The sequence below is a fragment of the Asparagus officinalis genome, chromosome 6 (genome assembly GCF_001876935.1).
Source record: "Asparagus officinalis chromosome 6, Aspof.V1, whole genome shotgun sequence".
Lineage (NCBI taxonomy): Eukaryota > Viridiplantae > Streptophyta > Magnoliopsida > Asparagales > Asparagaceae > Asparagus > Asparagus officinalis.
Window position 1 is genome coordinate 36,284,401 of NC_033799.1, and position 10,267 is coordinate 36,294,667.

Consider the following 10,267-nt stretch of genomic DNA (forward strand, 5'->3'; position numbering starts at 1 on the left):
GGTCATTCGGGAAGAACCGACATCCTCCTTCGCGAGGATCGAGGTTTTAGGAAATTTGTGGTTCTGCTATATCCTCGTTTGGCCCCTTCGCGGGTCATTCGAGGAGAGCCGACATCCTCCTTCGCGGGGAGGTTTCAGACTTGTTTTGCTTGGCCAATTCAAGTCTTCCGGCATATTGGGACGATTTCGTGTTGTCTTACACTGTGTAGGTCGGGGTATGTTACCACGTTATTTACGTGATGATGCATACCGCTCTTTGTAGGACACTCGAAATCGTCTCGCCAATTGCCCAATGGAAGATCCTATCTTGCTCTCTCATGAGATGGATTTAATTCTTGTATAATTCATGGATAATTTTCTAATTCTATCCTTGTTTTGTTACAGTTGAATTCCTTGCGGACAATCTTCTCCCTCATGCTACTGCTAGTTGCAGTGGGGAGGTTTTCTCTTCCATTGCTGACAGGCAGGCTATTGGTCCACTTCCTTAGTTTGATAGAAGTCGTTACGATGAGTCCTGCCGTCTGATACGAGATAGGGGACGCCGTTCGTTACGCCAGTTGATCACTGATGCTCCTTTTACTGCAGCCTCCGTTTCCACTCAGGCTTTAGAGAGGCCTGGTTATCTGTTTGGAGATTCCATTAAGGATCCGGCTAGGTTGACTTTTGCTGATGAGCATTGGTTGAATAATGACGAATGAGCTCTTCTTTATATTCCTTCCATTCCCCGTCAGCATTCCTTTACTCATTTGGAGGGGCAGGCTGTACAGCGACGGATGTCCTGGAATCTCACAGATGATGGCGATAGAGTTTATTACGGATATATCTCCCACCATAAGACTCCAGGCTCCGATGGGCATAATTATATTCGCGGTCTTCGATCGGGGATTCTGGGTCTTGATACCGCACCCCCAGACGAGGTATTAGCAGCTGCTCCTACTGTGAGGAATCGTTTGGCTAAGCTTAGGAGGAAGTTACCTCCACTAGATTTTAGATGTTTTGGTTGGGTTTACTCACAACCCAAGGGATGGTGGACCCGTATGACTAGTTATGTCTTGGGACGTTAGGAGGGTGATCTGAGAAGCAGCGGGTTGTATGTGCCTATACGAGCCACCATGTATGGATTCCCGGTCAGCTGTCGCCACTTTCTAGCATTGTTAGAAACAGATGTCCCTGATAGTAACACATTCCTGACTTGCGGCGGAGAGTTAGGTTTAGCTTTGCATGAGATGCATAAAGTTTCTGGCCTTCCGATAGGGGATTGTCCGTACCAGGAGTACTTTCCCTCGAACATGCAATTGGAGAGGATGAAGAAGGATTCGCCTGATATGTACGACACGCTTTGGGATCTTACGTGTCACTATTACACATCTCTAATCAAGGTGACCACTCAGGCGAAGAGGAAGAGACAGATCAGCTTGAAGCAGTTCGCCGTTTATCTATTCCAGCATTTGGAGGGTGGTTCAAGTGAAGCTATTCGTGAGTTAGATATTTTGACACCTTCTGCCATTAATGAGTTGATGGAAAAGGCCGAAGCTTGCTCCTATACTACTGCCGGTGTTGAGGGAGCTTTTTCTGCAGGGACCAAGTTTCGGACATTTCTTGGCCATGCACATAAGTCTATTCAGCCCAGGACTCTGTTAGCTAGCTATCTTGCCATCTGGTTGAAGAAGTGCGTCGTTCCATATCAATTTTCTGACGCCTTACCTCTTGAGATGCTCTTCCCTGCCGTTCAACTAGCTTGCGTGAGGGAGCTTTCTCTGCTTTCGGCGATGGTTGCTGGCATCCATTGTGGGCTTAGGTATTTGGTCGATGGTTTTACACAGGTGGGTCCTGAACCGTCGACTGAGCTTATTTCTGTAAAGGTCGAGCTTCCGTTTACATACCTGATGGCGTGGCTCGTTCTTCATCGTCCTGGTTTGATGTCGGCGCCTAGTACTGCTGATGTCTTCGTTCCTTTTGTGCAGCTGTTGGAAAGGAGTAAGTGGTTCGGGAAGACGTTCACTGATGTACAGCGAGAGCTCCAAGTTCGTAAGAGCTGGGAGTTCTTCAAGTGTTTTCCTTGCTTCTCGGGCCGTTACGATGATGTGTTGATTGATGAGGAGAAACCCCGGACTGGTCGGACTTCTGTGGACACTGGTTGTTTCCGTTGGTTGGTGAACATCCGTGTTGGATATCTTGTTCTTCGGGTGAAGAACCGTTGTCACATAGAGCCTTACCTTCCGTGCCGCTTCGCTCGCCAGTTCGGTTACGACCAACTGTATGTTGGGAATCCGAGCCATGGTTTGAAGACTGGGGGGCTTATTGACGGCGTTCGAGCATGGCTTTGGACTATGGTAGGCTGTACTGGAGCCTACTTCACTCTTCCTTCATCTAAGCGCAAGCCGTTGCTTACTTTTCTCAGATGCAAGTGGTTCCTTTCTGCCAATGAGTTTATAGGCGTGAGGAGTCTTTCAGAGTTGGAGGCTGAGCACTTGGTTCAAATCACCATCAAGGCTGCTCGTAAGGCCGAGCTTTCGAAGAAGCAGGGGAAAAGGCCTGCCAAACCTTCCCTTTTGAGAAGAGACAAGATGGAGGATGATGAAGAGCTCCTTCCTACTGGCGATGAGGACAAGACTTCTGAGGAAGAATATGTGGACACAGATACTGACAAGGAAGAACCTAATGCAGGTTTGTCAGACTCTTTCTTTTCAGAATTAACTGATCTGGCCTTCTTTCGTTGGCATCAACGTCATATTGTCAGACTCTTTCTTTTCAGAATTAACTGATCTGGCCTTCTTTCGTTGGCATCAACGTCATATCCTTTATAGATCTCAATTGGCTTTTCACAAACCAGAGCGAAATATCTTATTCACTTATCCTAACAAGATGACTCTTATCACCTCAGGTAGAATGGTTGACGAACCCGAGTCGGTTGCTTCTTGCTATGCGAGGTCTCAGCCTAGTGGTAAAGCTCCCGTACAGGTCGAGATGCGCACTAAGTTCATGCATGAACGACCTGTTGGTTCTGTAAGAATTCGTACTCTGAAACGGAAGAAGACCGTTCATAAGCCACATACTGGTCGGCGCACTCACGGAGCAGAGTTAGGAAACACCCTTGGCGGGGAAGAGGGTAATACCCCATTGTCTTTATTGCTTTAAGATGATTCACCTTTTGGGATTCGCTGAACTTAATCATGTTTTATGTTTTAGGAAACCATGACGAAGGTGAACTTCCACAGGATTCTGTATTCCCTGATTCTGACCATTTGGATAGCTTCGTGCAGCAGATGTGTGATGCCATTCATGACGAGCCCATGGATGTTGACACGAACATGGATACTGAGCATGTTAATAGTGTTGAACCAACAATTCTATGCTCAGGTATATCTAAATCTGATGATACCCTACTCGAGTAGCAGCCGAAAGAGTTAGGGAATTCAGGATTTATTTCTCCTTTAATTATTTCCGTGCTTTGCTTTCTTTCAGATAATTTGAAGAATCCAAACACGGATGTCAGGGTAAAAGAATCTTCTGCCACTACTGCAGGTATATCTGAGCTCTTCCTTCTTTCCCATCTTTTTTATATATATCCAACACCTAAATTATTCTGCAGGAGCCGTATTAGAGAGACCAGTCGAGGATGAGGCTTTTCATGAAACAGGTCTTGAGGAACAAGGGTATGTCTCAGCACCAAGTTTCTCTGGATCCGACATTAGACTGTTGGTCGACATGTTGGCTGAGCAGGCCACCAGAGGGGTTGCAGGACCATCCTTTGAGGGTGATTCGTCTGCAGGTATATATCTAATTCTCTTTATTTTGTCAGGTCTTTTATCTGAATGATAAAGAATTATAATCACAGGACCAGTCACTAGAACTGATTCCGTTATGATTCCTGGCATCTCTACTTTACTTGAGGATAATGGACTCATCGGTATGCATATAAATTCATCACCGTGATTTTTATTTGTCTGAATTTTTACTTGACTAATGGAGGAGTGTAATCACAGGACCAGCCACCAGGACTGATACAGTTACGATTCCTGGCATTTCTAGTTTACCAGAGGGTGATGGACTTGCGGGTATGCATATAATCTTATCACCACGATCTTCTTTATTTGTCTAAATTTCCATTTGACTGATAAAGAAGTGTAACCATAAGACCAGCCGTCATGACTGATGCGACTACGATTTCTAAGACCGCTAGCTTACATAACAGTGGTGTCTCTCCTTCACCGCCAAGAGGCACTGCCGATTTACCTAGAGAGGTTGATATACCCTCAACGACCATACCTGCTGTCATCTCGGAGCCCGTTGAGACTAGACTAATGGAGCCGATTGTCAGACTTTAGTCTGCGGGGACCTCTATTGGTATTGGTATGCTTGCAATTTGCTTTAAATTAAATTTTATCACTTCCGAGAATTTCTTACTCTTCCGTATTATTGCTTGTAGGATCTCAATCATCTCCATATGAGCACGTCCTTGCCCTTTTGGTTGATTCTGATCCCAACAAAGACATTTTCCGCACGAATCTCGGTTTTTTGTCCTCTTCTTTGACGACATGATCGAGAAACTTCTTCATCAAGGATATTATTTTGATCAGTTCCGACATTCCCTTTCTCGCTACATGACAATGATCAGAGAAGAGGGATATCCAGAGTTAGCTGACTCTCTTACTACCGATTTTATTGTCTTAGAGTCTGAACTCTGAGAGTTAGAGGAGCTAAAGGCTAACGGAGCTTCTTCTTTCGTGTCCTCTCAGTTGGAGCATAGATTATCACAATGGTGTGATTTGAGATCTTTCATCGGTAGCGAGCTTCAGTCACACGAGAATTCTATTGCACAGCTGATGGCTAGTCTTGCAAGAAAGGACATTGACAGAGCCGAGTTACTCAGTTCTTTAGACTCCAACCATGAGGAAGTAGATAAGTTGAAGAAGGCCTTGAAGTATGCCGAGGAGTCTGGTGCTATCATGGTAGACGAGTTGGCTGGACTAGAGAAATCTCGCGGACAGATGCTTGAGAGATTAGGATCTACACAAGAGAGATTGATGAAGCTGAAAAATGAAGCCGTGAAGATCTTGACCAATTCTGAAGAATCTGTCCGAGTTGATCTGCAGGTTGATCTTGAGTAGAGTTATGCAGACAAACTTTCTAAGTTAGAATTTCACATTCTTGCTCGCCGACTGCGTTCGAGCCAATGAGCTTTTTGTCGTATGCTTTGACTTGATCCATTAGTAGAGACCCAGTATTTGATTTAATACACTCATCTTTTATCATAATGTTTCTTTATTGATTGCGAATCTAATGGACACAATATTTATAGAATTTTTGGCAAATCCCCAGCTATCAACGGGTTTGATGTGCCTTTACCGATTATCGTTTGAATCAGGCTAGCATGCGGATTATTTTAGTCCGTTCCGCATGTAACGTTGCGCTAAGAGACGTTAATTCACTTAAACTTGATGCTATGATTTTGAATACATAGACTTTATCGTTTCTTATGGGAAAAGGTACTTAGCAACGCGTGTTAGGTGATGACTTATCCCTTCTTAGGTTTCAGGATAAAATTCCTCAGACTTAGACTCTGGTGTCTTTTTTAATCGGCAAAAGATTAAACCGACGATGTGTGTTAGACATAGACTTTAGGATTTTTGGCAAACCCCCAGCCTTCAACGGGTTTGATGTGCCTTTACCGATTACCGTTTGAATCGGACTAGCATGTGAATTATTAAAACCCGTTTCACATGTAACGTTGTGCTAAGAGAGTTACTTCTCTTAGACTTGATGCTATGATTTTGAATACATAGACTTCACCACTTTTTATAGGAATATGGTGCCCGGCAATGCATATTAGGCGTTGACTTATCCCTACTTAGAATCCAGGATAAAATTCCCCAGACTTAGACTCTGATGTCTTTTTCAATCGGCGAAAGACTAAACCGGTAACGCGTGTTAGGCGTAGGCTTATCTCTATTTAGGAGTTGAGATAAAATCCCCGTGCATAAAGTACACGGATTGGAAGTTTAGAATTGTGTCTTTTCTCAAGGCAAAGACAAACCCAAAGTTGGAGCGGAAGAATTGTATATTCTTGGCCCCAGGTCTTGTTTAGGGTAAAGATGGACCCAAAAATAAAAGAGGAAGAATTTTATATTCTATCTTTCAACACTAAAGAAGAAGAATTTTATATTCTATCTACAGTTGGAAAGAAAACTCGAGGTGGGATCTCCACCCCCAGAATCCGGAAAGATGAAACTAAGAGTGGGATTTTCACTCCGAGAATCGGAAAGATTCAAACGACCCTAACTTTTATAGGATTGGTTGTTTGATCCAAAAAGAATCCCTCATTTATTGAGGGGAAAGTCTAATTTCGATCCTAATTTTTATAGGTTTGGTAGAAAAAGGAACAATGGCAGTCTTTCGTTTATCGAAAGGGATGACTCGGTCTTAGTCCTAACTATCTGTAGGTTTGACTGAGTGAGATTGGGAACAATCCTAACTTTTATAGGTTTGATTGTTCGAATTGAAAGTGGACCTCTCGTTCATAGAAGGAATCGAGAGGAGAATTTGGCTTTGGCCCTAACTTTTATAGGTTTGACCTGAAAGCAAAGAGAGTGGTATACCAGAGGCAATGAGAATGCTGACTCGTACTATCACTCAATGGAGGACTTCAATGCTAAGTGATTAGGACCTAACATGTTGAGTCTGAGAACTGCTAATGACTGGCGGATAGAAATTTGGTAGACCCACTGTCAATTGATTTGATCAGTTGATAGCTTTGCGAGGAAGGATTAATCTGTCAAAGGATTGAATCTCATCTCACAAAATAACTCATGAGAGTCATAGAATTTGATAACAATAAAAAGAAACATTCAAAGTTTAACTGTGGACCTCTTATTTATCACTTTTACAGTGATTGGGTTATCCCTAAGAATACCACACGTGGCATTCTTCCGGGAACTTCCCGATACATTGGTTATCCTGAAGGTACTAAGGGTAGTATTTTTTTTAGGAACTTGTCATTTATTGGCATCATAAGTCGGTCGCCCTCCTTGGTAACCAGCCGATATGCGCCACTCGAGTAGACTGTCTCTACTACGAATGGTCCCTCCCATTTGGGCTCAAATTTGCATTTCTCCTTGGAGTTAAGGATCATAGGTCGTCTTTCAGTCAAGACTAAATCTCCTTCTTTAAAACTCCGTTGTCGAACCTTCTTGTCAAAAGCTCGGGAAATTCTAGCTTGGTAGAACTCAATATGCTGTTGAGCTTCTAAGCGCTTTTCGTCGAGCATCTCGAGTTCTTCGAGACGTTTTTGATGTTGTTCTTCGGTCGTCATCTGGGTCGCGAGAGCGATTCGAAGAGATAGAATTTGTATTTCCAACGGAAGGACGGCTTCACACCCGTATACCAGAGAGTACGGAGTTGCGCCAGTAGGCGTGCGAACTGTGGTGCGATAGGCCCATAGAGCCACGCCAAGCTTGTCGTCCCAATCTCGTTTATTAGTTTTCACGAGTTTTGACAAAAGCTTTATGATTGTCTTATTGAAGGCCTCAACCAACCCATTTGCTGTGGAATTGTAAGCCGTTGACGAGACGTCTTGAATTTTGAACTTCTCACAAAACCTGATGAAGGCGTTGCTGATAAATTGAGGACCGTTGTCATGTATGATTCGTCTTGGGACACCATGCTGGTAAATAATATGGTGTTTGATGAATACGATGACATTACTGGTCTTAACTTCTCTGAGTGGAATCGCTTCAGCCCATTTGGAGAAGTAGTTAGTAATTGTCAGGATGAATCGGTCACCTTTGACTGACGGGGGATTTATAGGACCAACAATATTCATTCTCCAGGTCTCAAACGGCCATGATGTAACAGAAGGATGCAGATGCTCCGGAGGTTGGTGCATATAATTCGCGTGTATCTGGCACGCATGACACTTTCGAGCATACGTGACTGTGTCACTCATCATAAAAGGCCAAAAATATCTCATTCTTCTGATGCGGTCATAAAGCTTGGGGCCGGGTTGGTGTGCACCACAAACCCCTTCGTGTGTTTCATTAAGGATTTCTTCAGCTTCTTTATTCGATAAGCAATGTAATAGACAACCATCATACCCTCTGCGGTAAAGCATTCGATTCTCCGTATTATAGTAGAACCTCGATGCTCTTCGTCGAATTGAATTCCTTTTCTTCATGTCTTCTGGTAAAATTCCTTGCAAAACGTAATCGATGATGGGGAAACGCCAATCTTAGGGTTCGAACTCGACTTGAGTTGCGTATACTTCTTTAACATCCTCTTCCTTTCCATTTTCATTGTAAATTGGCACCAGGAGTTGATGGGTCCTTACTGTAACAAACTGTTCTGTCTCAGGAGTCTGCGCCAGGGATACAGCCAATGCTTCTAATGCATCTGCGTAAGTGTTCTGTAACCGCGGAATGTGTTCGATGAAGAATCCTTCGAATGATTTTGCCATCTCCACTGCCATCTTATGATATAGTATTAAATCCTGACTTCGGACTTCATACAACCCTTGAACTTGCTTAACTATTAGTTGAGAATCACCGAAAGCTTCGAGATACTCAACCCCTAGTTCCTTAGCGAAATTAAGTGCTATGAGTAGTGCGTTATATTCCGCTACATTATTTGAGCATGGCTCGGTCAACGAGTAGGCTCGAGGCATCACATATTTTTCTGGGAAAACTAAGACGACTCCAACTCTAGAAGAGATCTTAGAACCTCCAGGAGCACTTGCTACATTAGCTGCTCGGGAAGCGCCATCGAAGTACAAACGCCATACTTGTTGGTGCGAAGTTGCGTTGACCTCGTGGGTTTCATCGGGTAGGTCATCATATATCTCACCGGTATCTGTAGTTGGATTAGCTGCCAGGAGGTCATAGATAGCCTGTCCTTTTACTAACTTTTGTTGTTTAAAATGCAAGTCATATCGGGACAAGAGTAAGGCCCATTTTGCTAACTGCCAATTCATGAAAGCTGGTTGTGTCATGAATACCCGGAATGGGTTAACTTTAGAGATGACGTAAATAGTCTGTCCAACCAGGTAATGCTGCATCTTCTGAATTGTGAATACCAAGGCGAGACGTTCTCTTTTGATCATGGAATATCGGGATTCAGCACCTAGCAAAGTCCGACTTAGATAATATACTACTTGTTCATGACCGTTATCGTCATCTTGTACAAGCAGTGCGCTTAATGAGTGGCTCGTCGCATTGACATAAATCAAGAATAGTTTGCCCGATTTCGGTGCAACAAGTATAGGAGGTTTTGAGAGATATTCTTTAATACTGTCGAATGCTTTTTGGCAAGCATCGTCCCATATAAACGATACGCCCTTCTTTGTGAGTTTGGAGAATGGTTGACATTTTCCTGAGAGGTTCAAGATGAACCAATGGATATAAGCCAACCGCCCTTGCAATACTCTGAGCTCTTTAAGGTTTCTCAGAGGTTGTGATTCATTAATCGCCTTTACTTTATCAGAGTCGATGTGCATACCTTTGGTGGTGACAAAGAATCTAAGGAATTTACCACTGGACATTCCGAGGAAAGACTTGGTAGGATTCATTTTTAACTGATGGGTCCGCATCAGATCGAACATGGTCTTCAAGTCTTTAATGTGATCGTTCTAGTCACGACTTTTCACGACCAGATCATCCACGTAGCATTCGACAGTCTTTCGGAGATGCTCCTGAAAGATCTTTGACATGGCACTCAGATATGTAGCACCTACATTCTTTAAGCCGAAGGGCATGTCCGTGTAGCAGAAAACGTCGAGGGGTGTCCTAAACACGGTATGCTTTTTATCATCCGGATGCATCTTTATCTGATTATAACCGAAAAATCCGTCCATGAAGGACATTCTCTCGAACCCACACTTATTGTTGATGATGACATCTGTGATGGGAAGAGGGAAATCGTCTTTTGGGCAGGCAACATTGAGGTCTCTAAAGTCGATACAAACCCTGATTTTCCCGTTCTTCTTAAGGATCGGGACAATATTGGCAAGCCATTCAGGATGTTGCTCTTCCCTAACAAAGCCCGAGTCAATAAGCTTTTTAACTTCGGTCTCGATTACCTCCATCATCTGTGGACGAAACCGTCTTTGTTATTGTTTGATAGGTTTGACATCCAGCTTAATATTGAGATGATGCACTGCTACATTTGGATCGAGTCCTGGCATGTCTTCATAGTTCCAGGCGAACACATCAATGTATTCCCTGATAAGAGAGATTAACTCTTCTTTCTCTTCCGGCGGGAGGCTATCGCTGATGAA